This window comes from Lagopus muta, chromosome 11 (genome assembly GCF_023343835.1).
Source record: "Lagopus muta isolate bLagMut1 chromosome 11, bLagMut1 primary, whole genome shotgun sequence".
Taxonomy (NCBI): domain Eukaryota; kingdom Metazoa; phylum Chordata; class Aves; order Galliformes; family Phasianidae; genus Lagopus; species Lagopus muta.
In genome coordinates, this window is record NC_064443.1 from 1,104,643 (window position 1) to 1,126,865 (window position 22,223).

The 22,223-nt window shown below is 44.1% G+C and overlaps 1 protein-coding gene and 1 long non-coding RNA gene across 5 annotated transcripts in view; one reads left to right on the forward strand and one right to left on the reverse strand.

Annotated features, from left to right (window-relative positions):
* PRKCD (protein kinase C delta) overlaps positions 1 to 8,937 on the reverse strand; it is a 60,227-nt gene extending 51,290 nt beyond the window's left edge. For 2 of the 4 annotated variants that reach the window (XM_048957548.1, XM_048957542.1), the window contains exon 1: positions 8,676 to 8,804. The gene's annotated coding sequence lies outside the window, so the exon portion shown is untranslated. Of the gene's footprint in view, positions 1 to 8,224; positions 8,246 to 8,675; positions 8,805 to 8,828 lie in introns of those variants that run through there. The other 2 variants (XM_048957543.1, XM_048957546.1) reach the window with 2 other exon arrangements.
* A 157-nt stretch (positions 8,938 to 9,094) lies between these two features.
* Positions 9,095 to 22,223, forward strand: part of LOC125698783 (uncharacterized) — a 58,929-nt gene continuing 45,800 nt past the window's right edge. The window contains exons 1-2 of the long non-coding RNA XR_007379331.1: positions 9,095 to 9,563; positions 9,699 to 9,825. This is a non-coding gene — a long non-coding RNA (uncharacterized LOC125698783). The remainder of the gene's footprint in view (positions 9,564 to 9,698; positions 9,826 to 22,223) is intronic.

A 22,223-nucleotide genomic window follows, 5' to 3' on the forward strand; every position in this document is an offset into this window, starting at 1 on the left:
ACAGAAGCTTTATTTGACTGCATCAGTGCAAAATGTGAGGAAGTAGAATGCCACGTGAGCTCAGGCAAGGCTGGGCTGCGATAAGCTGACTCCGTTTGGATTTGGCAAAGCTGCTGAAGCGTGCCAATAATAAGGTTATCCAATTTAACTAGATATGTTCTGGAATAAGCACCTTAAATACCTACAGAAAGCCTTATTTTCTTCAGGGAAAGGACAGGGATTAATTGGTAACCACACAATCTATAACCACACATTGTGGAATACCAAACGCTAGCTCATTCTGAGGAAAGAAATTAGTCATGAAAGTGAAAGACTTCTTTTGACGCAGCATGAAGTATTTCACCAAAACCTGCAGCTCTGGGAAGTGCTGGAAAAGCCCAACCACAGCTTGGGGAAATGATGCTCCACCATCCAAGAAGAATTCTCAACCTGACTTCAGTTCTCAGCACTGACTTACACACTTCTCACAACTTAAAAATCTACCTTTCACCTAATCTCTACCATACGCAGAAATGCAGTCATTTACACATTAGAATATGAATTACTTCCATAAATATACATTTTACTTGCATTTCATTTATAACTGTATATTCACTAAATGCACAATGCACTACTGTGTCCTTCAGTTAAGCAGTACTTTGAATCCAGTACATCATTTTAATAGTATATACTTGAATAGATATGCTTGACCCTCAGAGGGTCTGGTCAGAAGAACAAACATACAAAGCCAGCACTGCTGGGACTGTTACGTTGCCAACAGCTCTTGAAACACTAGGAACACTTACTGTAAAGTGATGATGGAGAGTATTTTCTTCTGGCGTGAGCTCTGTGAAAAACAGCAATGATTTTGCACTCAAAATCCAAATGCAGATCTGAGAAAATGAACATACTGCTGCAAGAAGTCAATAACTTTCAGCTTGGAAATTAGGTTTACATACAGCAAAGCTCAAAAGACACAAAGATTGGGCTCGCAGTTACTAAGCAGTAAGAGGAGGAGGAAATAAGCAACAGAACAATACACATGGAGGAGATTTAAACTAAAAACAGATTCAGGTCACAAGAGCTCCTTTGATTTGCCCTTTTCTCCAGCTAGGAGATGCAATAAAAAAGGAAAGAATGTGACATAAGCACGGACCAGGCAGCCATAAAGGGTTGGCCTGCTCTGGCTTCACTCTGCATTCCTTCAATACATATCTATATAAAATTCCAAGCAAATAAACATTTCTCTTTGCCTCAGCTGCCACCCGCTGGAAAAGGAAAGCAACATTAACTCCAATTTGCAATAGCCTAAAATAGGTCAGAAAACCAGCCTGACAGACACCGCTAGTATCGCCTGCACTAAAGTTCTGGAGATGCCTTGAAAATCGTAGCAGTGCTGCTAGGAAGGGGAAAACTTGCAAATTAAACTAAAGCAGCAAACAGCAGCAAGGAGGAGCAGCACTTCTCCCAGCCCCAGCAGGCAGGTGTTTCAGTTCCAGTACCAAAAAAGGAGCTGGAGTTTGCAAGGCCGAAGTGAGAGGGCACTGGGGCTGGCAGCATCACTCTGACAAACGTGGTCCAACAAGGACGGGTGGCATCACGCAGCACAGCAGCTCTCCTCACTGTGCTGTGCTGCTCCTGCTGCAGCCAGCTCCATCACTGCACTCACACTGCTGCTCCTGCCTTACAACAGCAATCCACCAGCCTCTGCGTGCAGATGGCAGTGGCACTGTTGCTTGCCAGTGGCAGCATCAGCCCTGATTTCCCCTGTGATGGGTGGCTTCAGCAGGCTCATGGGGAGCCTGCTGGGAAGAAAGTTGGCGGTGCAGGTCCAGTAGCTTCACCTTCTAAGTAGCAACACAATCTGAGAAAGCTTGTTGGAAAAAACATAGCATGAGCTCCTGGCTGCCACAGAGCATTATCATCCACTTTAAGTGAAGCTTACTCTAATCTTTGGTGTATATGTTTAGTCTAGCTGAAGTACTAAACTGGAATAGCAATAGCACAATATTTGCATGCAGAAGCATGCGTGTCAGATGCAATGCCAGCATTGTAACTGCATGCTGCACTTTGAGGGTGACACCGAAAGCCACTCTCGGCTCAAAACAGACTTTCCTGCAGACATGCACCCCGGTGAGCCTGCACAGAGCTGTGATGGCACAGCTACAGAAGTCAGCAACCATGGCTGAGAACTGCAGGCAAACCACCATGCATGATGCAGAAAAGTCCTGGCTTCCTGGAGAAAACAAAAACAAAAAAACCTCTGATCAAATCTCTGAGACCAAATAAGCAGGGAAATCAGATTCCTGGAGATTCTTCCACACTTTTCTCAAGTGTACGTCCAGTGAAGCAAGTTTTGCTAATAGAGGAGCTGAGAGGTACAAGATGATTCTAGATTCCATCACTGTAAGGGCCTGAGGAAACTGCAGGAAACAAAACAGACTAAGGGTCTAACGCAAGTCCTATGAGGATTAACAGGAGGAACTGCTCATTCTTTGGTCCAAATCTCACATTTCTGCAAAAAGGCGTGGGAAAAAAAAAATAAATAAAAATCTACTGGGAGAGAATTATCAGAGAATTATCTAATAACATTCCTTCTGTCAATACTGAGGAACACAAGTGAATGCAATATAAGAGAGTTCTTACAGTTTCCTGACAGATAGACCCGTGTGGATATTTGCCCACGAATGCTGATGGCCACTGCAGCATTCCCAAGTCATTAGTAAGAACATCCAAGTTCACTGGAGGCCACAGGCATTGGCCAACACATGCTCAAGAGAGCAGCTGTTGAGCAATTCACAGCTCAGCAAGGACACAGCACTAACGGACCAGCACCCTGGATGTAAGCAACAGTCACTGTTATCACTCAGTGAGCAGAAGCAGCAGCCTACTAAAAAAAGACAAATCTATCTGTATCGAAAGCATCTACTATAAATCTACTCCTTACACGCAGAGGCACTTGTAGGACTGAAGGTTTCAGATGCTACTGCAAGATTATTTACTGATTTAATCCAGAGCAGAAACAGTTAATTACCAAAACCAGAAGTCTCAGTAGCATCTACTTGATACAAGACGACCACCCGTGCTCACTTACAGGGATGTACATTCAACACAGTTTTCAAAGTAAGCAGGACTGAATCTTACCTTCACAAGAGCTTTCAGTAACACAATCTCACAAGCAATGCACTCCTTTGCAAGAGAAGCATTGAGTTCTGCAGTCCAACAGGCACTAACATCAGCAAAGGCACCAAATGCTGCTTCCTTTGGTCATTTTGTCATGCCAGCAAAACGTGAAATCACTCAGAGATATTACAAATTGCACCATACAGATCTTGAGATAAGATCTACAGGGCAGCCAGTGTCGTACCACAAACACAACAACCGTCCAAAGTTACTGCACTGTGCCTGCTCAAACTCGTTTTCCAGCACAGTACAACACAACAAGCACTTAATGGCCCCTTCTGGCTGCTGGCTGGACCATATTTTCTAAATCCTTACCAAACATTTTATGCAGAAGACTATTTGAGGAGAATTTTCTTCTAAGGGAGAGTTACAGATTCTTCCTTTGCTGGAAAAAGAAGCAAACAGCCTCTGCTCAGAAAAGCACAGCTCACAGCAGCCACCAAACATGTTAGCAACAGCTTAGCTGCACTGCTTTTGGACTCACTGGGGAATTTCCCAGAAAAAGGCACTCTGCAGAAGCCAAGCTCAACACTGCTGCTAAGACATTTTGGATCAGCTTTTCAAGCATCCACCTACATCTTCAAGAATCTACACCTACAAATTAAAGAAAACCTCCCAGACTTCATTACCTGAAGGGTAAACCTGAGAAGCAGCCAGGAATATTTGTTCCCATAAGCTGTGTCTAATATTTAGTATTAAAACATGAAGGAAATTAGTACAAAGTAGCACTTGTCCAAATCCAAACGCTTGGATTTCATGAATTCCTTAGGGAAACCATGGCAAAGCCTGAACTGCACTTCTGAAAAGGAATCAGAGAATCTGAGGAAGAATCGAACACACAAATAAGGATTTCAGTAGATTTCTAGTAAACGGGCATTGATGGCGGGGTGGGGAATAAATAAATGATTTGAATGCTCCACAGGTAGCTTGACTTTGAGTCTAAAAGCCATGCCATTTTCTCTCTTTGTCACCTCATCGTTACAGAGCTGCCATCGAACAAAGCTGAGCTGACAGAGCTCTGGGCCGAGCAGCATTACGACTTCATGGCTCAGGGATGGGGAACGGAGCTGGGGCTGAGGCTTACATTTACTGCAAATGTTTCAAGATATGCGGTACTTACAGCAAGTAGCTGGGTTTTAACCACGCCTGTTAACACTCAAATCATAGATGAGACTGCAGAAGACTCAACACAGTGCAAATCAGAGCCATTCGTGCTCTGATGTATCAACCAAACAAGACCAGATTTCTCTCACACCTCTAAGGAAAAGTATGAGTAATGGCAGGATAAGAATGCATGTTACATACTCACTGTCTTCTCCCAAGTGGGCAGCACCTTAGAATTCTGGGGAATACAAAGAGGTGCTGCTTTTTATTGTTTAGGCAGATCTGAAGGATCGCTCATCAGGAAATGGCAAGTGCACATCTCCCTCCTTTAGAAGTCACCCATAAGATGTTCCTGATAGAAAGATTACATTCCACAGTTAAAAAAAAAAAAAAAAAGAGCAGAAAAAAACCCAAGAGAATACCGTAAGAAATACTCAGCAGTTTCATACACTTTTTCTGTTGTAAACATATCTTCAAATAATTTATTTTACGGGCTTTGTTTTGAAGCTGTTGGTTCACACCTGCCCCACTTCATTTCCTTCTCGCAGACAGAAACAGGCAAATCTATCATCATTCAGAAAACAGCTGATTTAACAGTTTCAAAATGCAACTTACTGTGTGGATGGCAGGGCGCCTTTCTCTCCATTTGCATTCATTTTCATTAAAGAAAAAAGCAACTACGAACAAAAGAAAATCAGAAAGATGCAGCTGTACACACGATGTTTCCACTGTCCGTATCAGTGGTACTTCTAGCAGCAGTCTGGTCCAGAACAGAACAGAAATGTGTTACACCACTCTTACAAAGGCCGGATTTGTGATGTCCCTGCTACTCCTATGCCACATCCCTCATTTCTTAACCCTTCCTGCTGACTCTGAGAACAGCAGCAGGATGCCGGGGCAGTTGGTCCAATCCAGGCAGCCCATAGGGCTGCAGGCTTCTTCCTGCAGAGCAGACTTCCACAAGGTTATTCAACAAAGACCATACAAAGATCATGAAGCAACTCTGGCTTGGAGAGGTAATGTCTCAGCAACAAAGCACAAAAACTCTCCAAGAGGCAGTTAAAAATATCTGCCTTTCAAATGAGAACCTAACACAAGTCACTTCAGCATTATTTCTACCAGGGCCACGGAGAGCTCTCACAGCTCATCTCTTCATCGTATCTTTGCAAGACGCAGTCAAGTGGATGTGAGGAGATTAATTTTCCTGCGCTGCCCAAAGAGCTCTGAACAGGAACACGCTGTTTTCTTCCCTTCCCTGCTCATTCCTTTGATTCCATGTACAGCCTGACAGAATCAAATTCTGCACCCATATCACAGAGGTAAAGAAGGAGTCAGACAAGGCTGAGAAGTTTTGTTGTGGAGCAGAGAAAGCAGCTATAACAACAGCTGCAACACAAACAGATCTGATGTTTATTAGACACCTTTTGGCCAGAACTTGACAACCAGGATGGAGCCACAAACAACTCTAGAGTAAAAAACCCCACTGCCTTTCTCATCAGTGGATGATTAAATGAGGAATTAGGTTCCTACTGAAGCCAGTCGGCCCTTAGACTCTGCTGGTAAACCCCCTGTCATCCCTGTCATTCAGCTCTGACTCACATGCAATAGCCATTTCAGTCTCCAGCCTATTCCTTCTTCCTTCCATTTGTTTTATGGTAGGTTAAATATGTACTTTATATATTTAACGAAGAGGATGGCAGACTACAGATGCACGATGCATTCTGACTGCAGCACCGACAGACACACCTGAGTTAGCCTTAGGGAACTTAAATACCTGGGTAAGTGAACCCAATAGTGGCAGCACACCTCAGTGCTGGCCAACACATGGGAAGTATTCACACCGTACAGCAGCACTGAGGCTCGTGTTGCTGCAGCTTTGCCGTAGATGCTGCTGCAGTTTGCTGGACAGAAGCTCACTGTGCTGCAGTCCCAGCCCTGGTGGCAGTGCTTGGGCTGCGGAGTGCAGGCTGGTGCAGGGGCTCCTGGCAGGAGCTGCAGCCAGAGCCGAGCAACGTGGCATGGGGTGGAGGAGCAAAGCAACAGGACACCAGAGGCCTTCCAACAGAAACCAGGATGGATGGTGAATTGTAACTACGAGGCCCCAGAGCACTCAATTTGAGATGAGCTTTAATTCTGCTAACGTTAGATGTTAGAAGAAGCCTCTGAGACCTGAAAACTTGTACACTTCTCCCAGGAAATCAGTTATTTCAAGCGATGTTATCTTTCCAGGTTTTACTGACATTTCCTTGAACTGCATAGTATCAAATAATTGAGTTTTCTTTGAAAGACTCTTCTAAAGGTCTCTCTTTAACCAAAGTAACTGCAAAACTTCAGAAATAACTTCTAGTTTACAAATACTTCCTTCTTTACGCAGTACCTTTTCAACTAGCCGTGTGATCAGAAGCTCCATCTGTTCTGTAACATTCTTCCACGGCTCCACCCAATAAGAACACCGTAACCCACCTCTCATCAGGCATATCTACACAGGAGGGTCACAATCATGAAACACAGATGGAAAAAAAAAGCTTGAGAATTGTTCAGAACCATGTCAGCATCTTCCTAATCACAGACTCAGGGACACAGAATTGCCTTACCACATACTCAGCACCTGCACATACATTACAGCCATGTAGCACTACAGGTTCTTATACCTCTATGTCAGTCACTGAGTGGCAGCAATTCCTTTGTACCTATGTCTGAATTATGAGATGTAGGGTAAAAATTTCCAAGTATTACTGACTTGTAATTTGTTTATCGCACCTCTCAACTCTCTGAAGTTCAGCATTACATACAAACACACAAATGATGCCCACTGAAATACTTGTGCACGTACCTCACTTCCTTAAATGATCGTTCTGATAAGCATACTCCTTTACAAGTTCGCTATATTCAATTTTACAAAGAGATGGCTGAAAAAACAGCAGAACGTTTTGTATTTACTGAAAGTACATGGATCAAAATTGAAGTTGCCAGCATTTAAGCATTCCTTAACCTAAAGCACAGAGCTGCATTTTTAAAACAGATCTTTGTTATGAAACCCACAAACACACCCTAATCCATGCGTTGCAGCCTCTTTGCTCCAAATCCTCATAGCAGCGCCACAGGGTTACTGAAAACGGGCAGTCCAGTGATTAAATATAAACTCGAGTTTCTGCAAAGCAGTCCTTCTCAGGAACAAAAAGAAATAGGAAATGCTGCATATAGGCTCTTCTGGTTATTCCTCAAAATCTCTTGTTCGGAAGGCTGCATCGGTTGTGCTAGCTCAAACTCCCTGTGTGATCGATACAACACTGCACAGCATTATCGGACAGAGGGGCAGGAGAGCAGGACAGGCTGCTTCCTGGCTTACTGCAGCGTTAACAGACGGAGTGTGCAACACGAGGCCAAGGTCCAAATGAGATTTGACAGAAGCCGGACACACAAGAGCACCCAAAATTCTGACACACGCTATTCATAGAGATGTTTAGGAGTTGCAGTCCTGCCTTCAAACTCACCCACAAGGCCAGGAAAGGTGCGAGCACCGCTCACCCACACCTGCAGTCTGCGTGAGTTCGGCTCTGCTCCCGCAGCTGCCCAGATCCGCGGGCACACGGCGCGTCTGTTCCGCCGCTGCGGGGTGCAGCAGCGCACAGCCGGGTCAGCAGAGCCACGCACCCCTCAATGCGGTGTTTCATACCCTAATGAGCCCGGGGAATTCCCCAGCGACGAGCCGAACGATGGGTTTCTGAGAGGTGCACGCCCGGCATGCACGCAGGGAGCGGGCAGCGCCGCTCCTATTGTCTGCCTGCAGCCAGCCGAAAACCGAGCGTGGGGAGGACGAAGCATTACTGCCTCACACCCACTGCGCCCACAGACAGAAACTGAGCACCGGCACGCACGGGCGGGAAGCGAAGGGAAAAAAAAAAAGAAAAAAGAAAGAAAGAAAGAAAGAAAAGAGTAAGTAAGAAGTTGGCGTCACCCGTCTCGGCGATCCGGGAACGAGCCGAGCCCGCGCCCCACCGAGGGCAGAGGGCACACGAGCTCGCCGCCCCTCATCTCCTCGCACGGGACACAGCCCCGCGCCGGCCGCTGGACCTGCCCGCCCTGCCCGATCCCGCGCTTGGCGGAGGACCCGGCCCCATCCCGGCACCGCCGGGGCTCGGCTCCCCGAACCGACAAAGCTCCCGGGCCCGAGCTCGGCCAGCGGCCCCAGCGCGGAGGCGCCCCGCGGAGGAGTTCCGCCGCTACCGCCGCGCCCCTCCCCGGGCCGCCCTCCCCTCGCGGCGGGCCCGGCCGCAGCCCCTCTCCCCGCCGGGAGCCCCACGGAAGCCGGATCCCGTCTCGCTTCCTCATTCACCCCGCGCCGGGAGGGGCGGGGAGCGCGGAACGGGACGGTGCCGCCGCGCCGGGATCCAGATGCCGGCACTCACCGCTCCGTGGAGCCGCCGCCGAGTTCCGGGCACAATCCCGCTGGAGATCGAGACAGAAACTGAGCCGCGCAGCAGCGCCCGCCGCCACGGCCCGGCCCGGCGCTCCCCGCCCCGCGCTCCGCCCACAGGGTGCAGCTGTGGCCTCGCGCTCACCTGCGGCCGCCGAGCTGCGCTCCGCCCCGGAGGTGCTGAGAGCCGGCCGGCCGCGCCCCGCTCCGCTTCGATCTGCTCCGCAGCCCTGCCTTCCCGCTCTGCCCGCTTCGGCCTCCGCCCCTGGGGCAGCGCGGTGCCTCGGCCGCGCCCGGAGCGGTGCCGCCGACGCCGTGCCGCGCCTGAGGCGAGGGAAGGACTTTCGTTGGCCCGGGCGTGAGGCGCGTGCGGGGCTGAGGAGCCGCAGCCCGGCTGCTGCGCGCCCTTGCCCTGCGGGGAGTGGCTTTCAAGTTTCCTCGCCGCTTTGCCGCACTTCCTCTTCCAGGCTCTCAGTTGAAGTAGTGTTTTGGTGGCTTAAGAGCCGTGGGTGTCGTTAGAGCGGCTGGGACGAAGCCGGGCGGGCTCCCTGCGGTGGCAGGTGAGGTGTGAAGGGCTGGGCTGTGCACAGGAATTTGTGGAGCATAAGAGGAGAGAGCACGGAATGACAGCATGCCCCGAGTCGGAAGGGAACCGTGCGGATCGTGGATTCCAACTCCCGGCTCTGCACGAGACCCTCCAGAAGTGAGGCCGTGTATCTGAGTGCCGCAGATGATTATTAACTCGGTCAGCTCAGTGCCACGAGCACAAGAGAGCCTGTTCCACACCCACCGCCCTCTGCTTCAGAGCCTTTTCCTAATAGCCAGCCTGAACGTCTTCTGCCCAAAGCACACTTTTGTCATCGTTTTCTAACTCATCCTGGTAATCCTATTACTAAGTCAAGTGTAATTACTCTTACATGTTCATCTGGAGTGATGTCATTCTGCTCCAGCAGAAGGCAGTCCTGAAACTCCCGACTTTTTTCTGGCACAATAGTAATGGCAGGTGTTTTTTCAGGTGGGTGCTGGGGCACTGCTGAGGGCTGTGACCGACCGTCACAAGGATGCAGACATCTCTGGAAAGCCGGGTCCCACCTGCTTGGTGTCCAGCTTCTTCCCTGAAGGTTTCACATCATACTCACAAGGTGATGTGGGAGGTCAAATCTGCCAAATCTGGATGGCTATAATGAGTATATAAATCAGCCTTCTTGATGTATTTATTTACATATATGCAGAGTTTAAAGTAACTTACTTTGAAAGGAAAATTCCACAAGCTGAGAGTTCTAGTAGGTGATAATCTGGGCGAAAGCAAGACAGTAGAAGAGTCTTTGGTCACTTCCTTTTTACTTTTGCTTCAGATGAACTATGCTCACTTTGTACACTTCTTAGACCTATTTTAGTGGCTGGGTTCTTATTTGAATTTTGTTTTTAGCCTGAGAATCTGAATGATGTTTGAGTGCTTTGGAACAGAACTAACGGAATTAACCATAATGTAACAAAACATGTGTGAGGACACCAATTTTAAAATTACGCACACTGCTTCTGAAATTTGGGGAACTTGATATGCGTGAGCAACTCATGAATGTTGAGTTTACAAGAGCAAAACTAAAACTACTTTGAATGAGAGGGAAAAAGCAGAAACTAATTCTGGCAGAGTGATTTTCCTTTGCCAGGCTTCACTGGATTTCATTTAATGCAACATTCTTAACGTTGCAGCAAGCCGTTTGTTAACGACTATTAATCATTAGAGTGTCATTTAGCCAAAGTCCTTCTGAAACAGACAGTCCTTCCTGTTCTGGACTGTGAAAACTGCGTAAGGCTAAAGAGGTTTGCCTCTTCTGCCTTTGCTTAGTCTGTCAGTGGGTTCAACTTTATGTCTTTATTCAGTCCTAATTAAAAGTTTGGCCTGTAGGAAATGGAGAATATTCTCATCTACTAGAGAAATATGGCTTTAGAAACTTGGGATGTTTCATGGTACTAAGAGACTCTCTTGCTGACTGATTATTTTCTGTAATTTTGCTTTTAAAACTTAGCAGTGCAAAACATGTGTTAACACTCCTGGTGTTGCTGCTCAGCTGGGGTTCCTTCAGCAGAACAGAATCCCGGTGCAGCTGAGGAGGCTTTATCACTGTATTCTGCATTCAGTGGAATTGAGGAGGGGATGAAAACCAGTTACTGTTGGCCAGCATTTTGCAGTGTTCTGTGTCAGCTTCTAGGTGAATATTAGGGTGTGCTCTATTTCACTGAGATTTCAGGGGAACTCTTGGGGAGGGGTGGGAGAAAAGGTGCATCATGGAAACAGCGATGTGGAGAAGGACAGGGATGTGAATGTTTCTGCTTTCCGTTGTTCAGAAATGTGCCTGGCAATATTTTAAATCATCCTGAGTCTTTTTTCTCTTCTTCATGTTTCATCTCTTGAGTAGTTGAATACACAGCACCATATCTCCTGAGTCTGAAGGGGGAACTGCTTCAGCACAGAGCAGTGTGTGGACAAGGTGTGCTACCAAACCAGAGCCTTCTGCTGCTGGCTTCTTCTGAATTCTTCCATTCAGGAAATCTGCTCTGCTTGAAACTGCTTCATTTTTGGTGTGCGGCATGATGAGGTTGGGTTATGATGAGAGTGAGCAATTTCATGAGCTTATATTAAAAAGGAAAGTGAGAAATTAAAATTTCTTCAGCAAGGCCTAAGTCATAGCAGTAGCAGAGGGTAAGAACCAGTTCTCTTGAGGTTTCAGAGTCAGATTAGTACAAAACAATTTTCAAAAAGTATGCGATCACCTTTTTTTAAGCTGAACCACTGGTACCTGGTATATAATTCTGATGGTGGATAGCTGACTGATTCAAATAACCAAAGATGGTTATTTATGCCAAAGTATCACTTCAGCTTCTATGAGATGAAGAACAGAAAACAGTCGTAGCAGTCATTGCCAACTTCTTTCTCACAGAGCCATAGAACTTACATAAGCCACAGAGCTTATAAAAGGACTTGTCTCCCCTTCCTGAGCCTGCACTTGTTTCCTCTTTTCTGCTAGTAGTAGGGGTGTGAAAAAAGGAGTCTGGTGATCTAGAACTGATGGGAGTTTCCACCTGTTACCCTTTGCACCAGTCTGTCGTCTGCTGTCTGCATTCTCTTTGAAATGTTTTGATCATCATGCATTGTCATTTATTCATCTTTTTTTTTTCTTTTTCTTAAGGTTGTGGTCAAAGACTTGTTTTCTGTACAGTGCTTTTCTTCCAGTTTTTCATGGTTGTGTTTCTTTTTGTTGTATTTTTTTTCCTCTTCCCCAGGAACATGAGCATTTTGTGCATCAGCAATGACAGAAGTAGGTACCGAATTTGGTACTGTGAGGATCTGCTGCCACATACATCTGATCTGCTTGCTGTACATGTTTGGACTGATGCCCTATTGAAACAGGAGCGAGCCCTCCTTTTCTGAAGTCTTGAAATTTTAGGGATTCTTTTGATGGCAGTATAAATGAATTTCTACAGGTTACTTTAGCTTTTGTACTGACGAAGGAAGGATTTCACCTTTCTGTTAGTCAGCATGCCATTTACTGGGACATGCAGCTGAGTTTGGCTTTCCTACCCTGCAGTGGTTTGCTGCTGTGCCTGTGCAGAGCTGCAGCTGGGTGGAGTGAGACACTGTGGTTAGGTTGCTACATGTAGGAGGTGCTAGAATCTCTTTGTTTAAATTTATTATGTTTTTAGAACTTGTAGTTGCATCATATTCTGCGCTTACTATACTTTAAAATAATGGATGTATTTTGTTTTTCCTGGGGGATGAGATGTATAAGCTAGGCAACTTATGTCCCAAGTTCTGTGGCGTTCTGATTTAAGAGGAGAGCGTGCAGATTTATATGTATTTGTGTATGCAACTTAGTGCAGAGTGGTTTTGGTTATCAGATGTTAGTCTTTAAAATGTGAGATTAAAACTGAGATACACATTATGTCTCAACTGCTCTGCAGTTATCTGAGCTTATCTGAGCAAACTTTTTTGTACGACACACTGACAGATGAGGCAAGAAAATGCCTTCCTGACAGTTTGAGATTCCTGCCTTGGGAGCATTGCTTATGTTTGTTTTTTACGGCCTTTGTGCTTGAAGCAGGTATTAACTATGTGACAATCTTGGGCACTTTTTCCCTCTTAAATGAAATCAATTTCACATGCTTCTATAGAAGATTTGCAAATGTGATCTGCATTTCCCCAAAAATAGGAAATTTGGGCTACAAGTAAAAGGAGCCACAGAATCTCTTAAGATTTTATCAGTATTTCTTCTGCCTGCTTTTGCTGAGGATAGCAGGCTGATAACTGCATTTTGAACGTGTGAGGCTGTCAGAGTAACTTAGTTAAATCTGTTCTTTCAGAAGAATTGACGTTAAGAATGACTTTGCACACATATCCTTAGCGTTCAGGTTCAATGCTCTGGCTGTCAGTGTTGACTCTGAACAACCCAGAGGGTTTTGCTTTCCCCTGTGATAGGTCTACTTTGCAAAGTGAGTCTGATGTAGAAGAAGGATGTGTATGTATTGATGTAGTTTTCTTGCTGACCACAGTCTTATTCCTACTTTAGATTTCTGTGAGAACTGGAGAAAGTTGCAAAGTGGAGTAATGCAAGCATGGTTTTCTCTTGGTTTCTTTTTAAGCTTTTTTGAACAGTTCAGAATGATTTTTGTGAACTTCAGGAAATTAAAATCCTGTTTGTGCACATAAGAGACATCATAGATAGGGATTTCGTACCTCTGTACTAGCTTGGGCAGAAGAGAGTGATGGTTGTGTTTTGTACAGTTTTTTTCCCCCCCTTTCCCCAGGTACCTTTTTGGCTTGCAGCTAAAGTTAAAACTAACTCATTAATCAATGAGAGTGAGCTGGAGACCATCAAGTCAGTGCACTCAGGTCATCACACGATCTCATATGGTATTACCTTTGCTTTTGCTGCACACTTAAATGAAGTCTCAGCAACTGCTGTGCAGTTACCATAGGAGTACAGCTCTGCTGGATATGGCTTCTGCTGCACAGATGATGTTTCAGGAGTGTCAGATATCCAGAGTTTCATCATTCAGGAAATTCTGTCTGGCAAATAATAGTATCTGGTATGAGACTAAAACTGCACATACATTAATTTTGATTTTAACACTTTGTCATTTACAGCTATTTGCTTGAGTTTGAGTTAATTGAAAATTTTGGAGGGTTAAGAAAGGAGATGAGTTCAGCTGATCATACCGTTGGACTGTCAGTTACAGTGGCAGCAAGGCAGCAATGAGGGGAGAGCATGGCAACACGTCTCCTCTCTGTTTGCACCATGTTTTTCCCCCTGTCTCAACAGTTCAGGAGTGGGAAGGGAAAGAAATCCTTTCCCTGTTCCTTTTTCAGCAGATGAGCAGAGCAGGTGAGGCGCAGGGATAAGAACCACCTCCAGGATGTTTTATTTTCAGATTACTGCAGACAGAAGTTATTAACTAGAATTTCTTCTGTTGGTAAAATATGCAAACCACAGAAGTATTAGTATTTTTTGTTCTATTTAAAGTGCTTTAAGCATACTGTCAGACTGTGCAAACAATAACATGAATCAGTCCCACAGCATGATTGGAACAAGGCTTTGTTTGCAGAAAGACAAAACGTGCCCTACTGCAACCAGGTGTGAGGATATGGGAGTACCTGATTCTTAGTTTCGTGCTCTGCTGGCGTCATTTTAAAGTGTAGTTTGACTGCTGTGAATGAACTGCTTACTCTTGGCAGCAAGTGCCTCTAACATTTGATTCTCATGTAGTGGTTCTTCCCTGCTTGGGTATTTTTCCCTGCTATAGGCATACTTAATAATGTTGTTTGTAGGTCTTCACGTTCTTCTAGGCTGTACCTCTTCATCCTTCTGTTTGCCTTTACTCTGGCAAGTACTCATTAGACCATAATTGTGTTACGATAATTGCTTAGTTGGATTTATTTTTATTGGTACAGCAACTGCTGTTATCAAAAGCTGAGCACAGTATCGTTGAAACGAGGTAGCATGTGAGATAACTCCCAGTAAACCTTTAAAATGAAAGCAAATACCAGTAATTAAACTATAGTTTGTGTATTGTGTGTGTTTGCATGGGAGGAGGGTGGAGGGAGGTGGTTGCCCTCCCCAGGCACATCACAGCTACGTTGAAGCACAGAGGGAAAGTTTCGTGTTGTGGATGGCTTTATAATGTCATGGCATAGCTGTTGAGTCATGAGATTTCACAGAAAGATGTCAAAATGCTTCTCCTTGCCCACTGTGTCATGGTGAGAGAGAGCATTTGGTGGGAACAGTAGATCTACATTGATCTCGCCAAATAATAAGCAAACCAAACTCCTGCTTGTGCTCATAGCACAGTGAAGGGCAATGTTTGACTTCAAACCTGCTAGAATGGCAATGACAGAATATTTAATTTTTGTTAAGTGGCTAAAAATTGATTCATTCCCTGAGGACAAAACTGCATAAAAATAAATTGAGGTTGACAGATTATCTGCAGCAGAGTTACTTTACAGAGGCATCTGGAGATAGATTCTGTTGTTACAAATGCTGGGGCTTGTCCTACAGATGTTTCCTGAATACATTCTGGTGCTTATCTGGTGTCTGAGCCATTGATGGAACTTGGTATTTATGTCTTATCAAAAACTTCATTTGGGAGGGATTGCAGTTCTGCAATTCAAAAGGATGTAGTTGCTGTTTTTGATGCCAGTGTGCCTACTGAGTTGTAACACACGGCCTTGCTCTTCCATGCGTTGATGGGATCGCACCCATGCTTCTGGTTGTTGATGACCTGACCCTTATGCATGTGTAGAAGTAGTTTAAAAACGTTCCATGCTTATTTGCTCTGGGATCAATTTGGTTTTTGTAAGCTAATTATTTTTGTGCATCTCTCCATTATTTTATGACCCTTGACATCTATGAATGGGTCTAGCATTTTTCATTAGGCTCTGTGTCCTAAAGCACCACGGATTTTCTTTTCCAATCTGTTCTGAAATAATGATTCATCATTATTCTTCTCATGCTGTCGATACAGAGAAATTCACTGGTCAAGTATTTTTCTTTTTAGGCTTCTTGTAGCAATTGGATAGATCAGTGTGATGGGAAAGGTATTACAACAAAGGTGTGATGGTAGGACTGGCACAATAGAAATGCGGTATAAAGAAAGCAAAAAAAATTACTCGCCTGTGTCAGAAGAGTCCAGGCTCACAGGGGAAAGCCTCACCAAGGAGGGATCTCCAACCACAGACCCTTCCCCACCAGCAGTCAGCCCTTCAATGAGGTCTAAGAGAGGTGCAGCCAGGCTCCAACCCTTCCTGTCTCACAGCTGAACTGCCTTCACCTGTGCTCCCAGGGCTGACCAGGTCCTTTCCCCAGGTGCTCAATCAGTGCAGACAGTTCAGGCTGGGACTCAACAGTTCCCATACAAGTTTCTTTTTTTATTGTTGTTTTATTGTGTTTGCATTTAAATTTTATTCCCCTATTGTCTGCAGAAGTATCAGAATGTGTCTGAAGGCAAGTTGTTTGTTTTTTTTTAATATTTCTTTTCCATTTTTTGTAGGAAAGGATATATTTTACCTGCAGATTTAAAAGTGTATGGAAGCTTTTATTAGCTGGCTCTACAGAGTGTGCCAGTGATAGAAATCACTTGGAGGAGGAGATGGTAATAGTTGTCATGTTTATCCAAACTTTGTTTTCAGATAGCTGTGGAAGAAAGAAGCTGATCTCTTGTCTAGTTAAATATGTCTTTTCTTGCTTGCAAGGTTCAGGAAGGGAAAAAGCTGTTCTGAACCTCTACAGGGGCTTCACAAAAACATTGTTTATTCCCTACATTAATGATTTTGTATCTCCTCCATCAGCAGCAGAACAAATTCAGTTGGCTTTTTTTGTTTGTTTTTGGTACACATAAAGCAGAATTATTTAAAAACTTGTTCACTCCCCACGTTGTGGCCAGCTTACTGTAGGATGGGAGCAAACCCCTTAACAGAGTGGCTTGTAGGTAGTTGAGGTGAGGTTCCCACTTGAGCTGACATTCTGAGGATGATCTGGTAAATGTGGCATTTGGGAGCCCTGAGCATGATGTGCTCTGTTGGGTGTGTTTGCACTGCCAAAAAATTACAGCCTCAGGATAAGCAGGAAGACATGGAAGGTGTTTTCTTGAATTGTCACTGTTAGCTGAATTCTGGCTAAAAACTATATTCTCTTTGTAAGGTTTCATTTCATTTGTTATGTTCTTGATAAGTAAGAGGCCTGGGCATTTTTGTGTTTTGTTTTTTGTAATGTGAATTTGTTTTGCATTTTTTCTTTAGTATCAGTAAATTGCAGGTTTTCAGTCTGTTTCCTGGAAGACCAGGAGGGAACTGCTTGTCTTTATCATCATGTAATCATACGAAAAACAAAGTTTCATCTGGTCATGAAGCTCAAAGCATGCAAGCGCACAATTACAGAGCAATTGCTTTGTACTGGAACTGTAACAGCACTCCTAGTTCTCACTTCATTTATGCTTGTAAGAAGTACAAAGTTGTCAGTGCTGTTCCAGGTACCCTGAGGAATTATGTTGACAGTTGTGTTGATGTTCCCTAGGAGCTCTGAACAAAATCATTCAGTTCTCTCTTTTTTTCCTTTCTTCCTTTTTTTTTTTTTTTTTTTTTTTTTCCAATATAATAATGTCATGTATTGGTGTTTAAGTATCTTTCATGTTGGAAAATGGGATGTAGGGATATATTCAGTTTCAGGTTCCTTTTTATGAGTAACTTCATATGCTTCTTTAGAAAGCAGGGCTTCCTTACTAGCAATTCAGAGGACTTGACCAAGGTTTCTGTTCTGACTCATCTGCTTTGCACTAGGTAGAGAGAATTAAAGGCAAATGTGAGAATACCTTATGGCTCCCATCAGAAGAAAAACCAACTGGTGCCACTCTCTACCACTTCTGAGTTGTTACCAAACATCTGTAAGATCAGCATTGTTTTACTTACGTGGGAGCAGCCAGAAAGTCTGCGCAGAGACATTCCTGTGCACGCCAGGTGAAGGGGAGATGGTGTGTTTTGTGTAGGTGCTGATTGCTGATGTGGATACTTGGCGTGGATAGTTGAGTAGAACTTAACTAATGGGGTGCTTTTGTGGAGCGAAAGGAAGAACTGCAGGAACAGCACAGTGCTGCACCAGAGGAGATGCAGACTGGATATCGGGAGAACTTTCTCTCCAAGTATGGACGAACATCAGAACAGCTTCCTAGAGAGACGGTTGATGCCACTTGGCCTGTCAGAGTTCAGGAGGCATTTGGGCAGTGTCCTCAACATGAATGGACTTGTGCTTAGCCCTGCAGTTGTCATGCAGTTAGATTTGATAATCTTTGTAGGACTCTTCCAAATGATCTATTACAAACATGGCCAATTTTCTTTCTCTTTTTTCGAGTTACATAAGCTCAGTGAAGGCTTTCTGTGCTTGAGAGGGATGCAGGATAAGTGGAGAATGGAATAAGAGGGCAATGTCCTTTTGGCAGCTGGAGATGTTGTGATAATTCCAGCATGCATGAAACAGCCTAATGTGCAGTGATTTAATTAAATGAGATTGCGGTCACATTTGGAGTTCAAGAGGTTCAGTTTGCCTTTGTCTGTGTCTTTGTGACCATGTGCAATTAAGCTTGAAATACTTTAGTATGACGTCTGAGAGTGTGCAATAAAGGGCAGCCATGCATGTCACCTACTGCAGCTGCTTTTCTGAAGGTAAACTTGTTTGAGTGTCCCTAGGTGTAAGTTCTCAAGCTGATCAGACATACTGTCAATATAAACGTTTCTGGGATCAAGCTTGCTTTTCTCATGAATTGAGTCCTGATTCTGCTGATGTGGAGATGGGAGGAACAAAAGATTTCGTGTAGTAAATTACAGAATTACAGTAGCCTACCAGAAGACTTGAATGTCATTGTAACTTGAATTCAAACTTGCTTTGTTTCCTGGCAGTATGGAGCCTGGAAAATGGGCACTTGAGCACTGAGGCCTGCTACCATGTGCTTTCAGCTATGTGCAAGTCTGAGCCTGAATCTGGGATCTGTTTGCATGTGAATTCAAATGCTCCAGCATCGATCTGTCCATTCTTTAACTGATATTTTCTTCTTTGAGATTGACCTGGACAGGCTGGAGAGTTGGGCAGAGAGGAGCCAGATGAGGTTTAACAAAAGCAAGTATAGAGTCTTGTGCCCAGGGAGAGAGAACTACATGCACCAGTACAGGCTGGGGGATGACTTGTTGGAGAGGAGCTCTGCAGAGAAGGACCTGGCTGTCCTGGTCTGGGGAGCCTGCTTTGCAGGGGGGTTGGACTCGATGACCTCTAGAGGTCCCTTCCAACCCCTGCAATTCTGTGACTCTGCTGGCTTTGTTTTCCATAGCATACCTTTCTGTTGGATATTCTTTCTGTTGTTATTATTTGTATGTTTCTCTGTTCTTCTTTACTTTCTTCCCCGTCTGTTCTTTTGCTCTGTTCCTCTTCTTCCTTCCTTCCTTCCTTCTTCTATAGGTATTTCTTCATACAATGTGCCTATAGTTCTCATACAGCTTCTTGTGATCAAACGGTGACAAGACAGAACTTTGTAGGTGGCTTACACAGATGTTTCAGGTGGAGATAAAATCCCTGACTCTTCAATTGACTCCAGGACAGATGAGCGTTGCTAGAATGGAGACAGGCAGCTTGCATGCCTCTTTTCAGATTGCACTGCTTTGTATCTCTGCCTGACATCTCTCAGGAGAAATTAAATCTGCTGAGAATAGCTAATTCTGTTCTTAATTGCTTTTTTAATCTATGAATCACCATTAGTCAAGATCCGTGCCAAAACAGGAGTGCTATTTTGAACTGGTTGGAGTAATCCACTGTGTGCTCTCTAATGAGGTCTGGGAGAATTTATTTTTAATCTGCAAGTGCAAATTGTTTTTATTTAGGTATGGAGGCAAAGAAGATGAAAAGTCAAGATGTGCAGAGAAGAAACTGTGTGAGTGCTGCAGGCTGTATTACTTGGATGCAAATTTATTTTTAATGCAAGCTTTTCTTCAGATGATGGGATACTTAGATGAAATAAAGATTAAAAAATAAAATCAAATCTTTATGAGAAGATGCTATGGTTGATGAAGGTAAACAAATTGTAATTAACTTACAAGACTAACAAAATAGAAGCACATGAGTACAGTCATTACAAACTAAGAAGGCAAGAGCATCTGGTTCTTCTGAAGTGAATTCCTTGCAGGTGCTCACCAGGTTTTAGAGAAGGTACAATGTCAGAGTTTAAAAAGTTAGTTTAGTAAAAAATAAAATAAAAAAAAGAGTTAAATAGTTTGAGTGAACATCTGTGTAGGCACAGCAGAAACTTGACGGTATGGTAGGTGTTAAAATTCATTTATGATAAGTTATCATGGGATTTCCTGTGAAGTGCATATATTTAACCTACTTGAACGCACAATATTTGAGAAGATTATTAGTATGTAGCAAATGCCAACACATACAAATTGGCAGTTATTGTAAAACATGGCTTCTTAGCTCTACTGCCTGTAACTGTCACAGAATAGTTAACTATCACAGAACCACAGCAGGGTTGGGTTGGAAAGGACCCCCAGCTCCACCCCTGCCATGGTCTGGCTGCCCCCAGCTCGGGCTGCCCAGGGCCCCTGCATGGCCTCCAGGGATGGCACCCACAGCTCTGGGCAGCACTGCCAGCACCTCAGCGCCCTCTGAGTGAAGAATTTCCCCCTCACATCTCATCTCGATCTCCCCTCTTTTAGTTGACGAGCAGTTCCCCTTGTCTCGTTGCTCTCTGCCTGCAGAAGTCATTGCTCTCCAGTGACTATAGATCTCAGCAGTTCTGCTGTGTGCTGCGGTTTACATATGCTGAACATCCATCATTCACTTATTGCCTGTTAGCTGTTCTTTTAAACATTTTTATTTGTCCACAGTACCGAGCCTGTGTGCTTTTTGATTTCATGTGCAGGTTCTGGACATAAGGGTAGATGCTGCCTGTCCTTTTGGGTATTATTAACATCACATTTATTGCACTTGGACTTATTTACTTTTTGCATTCTTAGTACATCCATGTAAAATAGTGATGAATGATGGTGTCCCAATGGCAGACAAACACTGTTAGTTGTCTGAGTTGTGAACAACAGTTAACATTTCAGAACGCAGTTTGTCAACAGGAATGCTTACGAGCTCTGAAACTTGTGTATCTAAAATACATGAAAGGGTTTCTTTCCATTGCAGAGGTAGTGCATTGGCTGCAGTCACATAGGAAAGTGGCATAGGAGAAGAACTGGTCTGATTTGTTATGCTGAGCAATAGTGAAACCGAAAGGCAAAGTGATAATTGTGTCCGCTAGTAACTCACCTAGAAAATCAAGCAAAAATTGTTTAAGTTAGTGGATAAACTGAGAACTTTCTGGCAGCTTAAATTCTTTTGACAAACAAGATTTTGCAGGATTTCTGTAAACAATTCTAATGGAGCTCATGAAACTGGCCCAGAAATGCATTTTTTTAATACAGCTGTGAGGGGGGGAGAAAAATCTGCCGTGGTTTTTCTTTTTTTCTTTGAGAAAAGTGATCTACTAATGATTAGGGAAGGTCAGCTGGAATGCTGTCCCATTCAGGACAAGCTCGTTGCCCTCTCAGCTATTAACTGTCCGCAGATTGAGGGATGCTTCCTTGGGCATTAGGAATAAGTATCTTTTGAATTTATTCCTCTTTTTAATACCAGTAGTGTTTTGGTTTTGGCAAAATGCATCCTGTGTTTTAGTAACAGGAATTAAAGAAAACCTCAGCAAATGGAGTCCTTTCAGGTAGCGATTTGCTGCCAGAAAGGTACTCTGTTTTCTTCAGTGCTTCATTAGCAGGAGGTTACAAAAACACTTCTGTGAGAATATTGCAGGGACATCAAAGAAACTGAGGAACTAAAGCAGCTCTTAGCTAAAACTATTCACTGTACAGCATGGAATTATAATTTATGTCTGAAATTGAACCACGGTTGACAGAGTCATTCCAGATCACTCTGCTTTTCTCTTTTTGACATAAGCACAAAGCTGTTGCTCAGAGCTTAGCATTATTATGTGGTTATGGGCCTTGGCTCAAAGTTCAATCGCAGGTCTATTTCCTGAGAATTTAATAATTCAGTGACATTGGAATATGTGATGAATTTGGGACAGCTAATTAGATTTGTATTAATGTCTGCAGCGTACTGCTACTGTAAAGAGAAACTCTTAGACTGAGGCCTACTTTGTAGGGATGCTTTAAAGCATTACTCTTAAGACCTTTTCATAACCCAGCATGGCGGCATCCCAGTCTTCATAAGATTCCTATTAAAACCAATCCTTTTCAGGCATAGTGGATGTGCATTATGATACATTTTTCTTTCATATGTGATATATTAAACACTACATGAGTACATAACAGCTCTGCAAGCTGCTGCAAGTTTTACCATGATAGAGAAAAGCTTGTAAGCTGCTTCCCTGTGGTTCAGTGCAGCACTGAGCTCAGTACCAGCTTGTCTTGCTTTCCAGTACTGATTAACAGTTTAATAGGCAATTT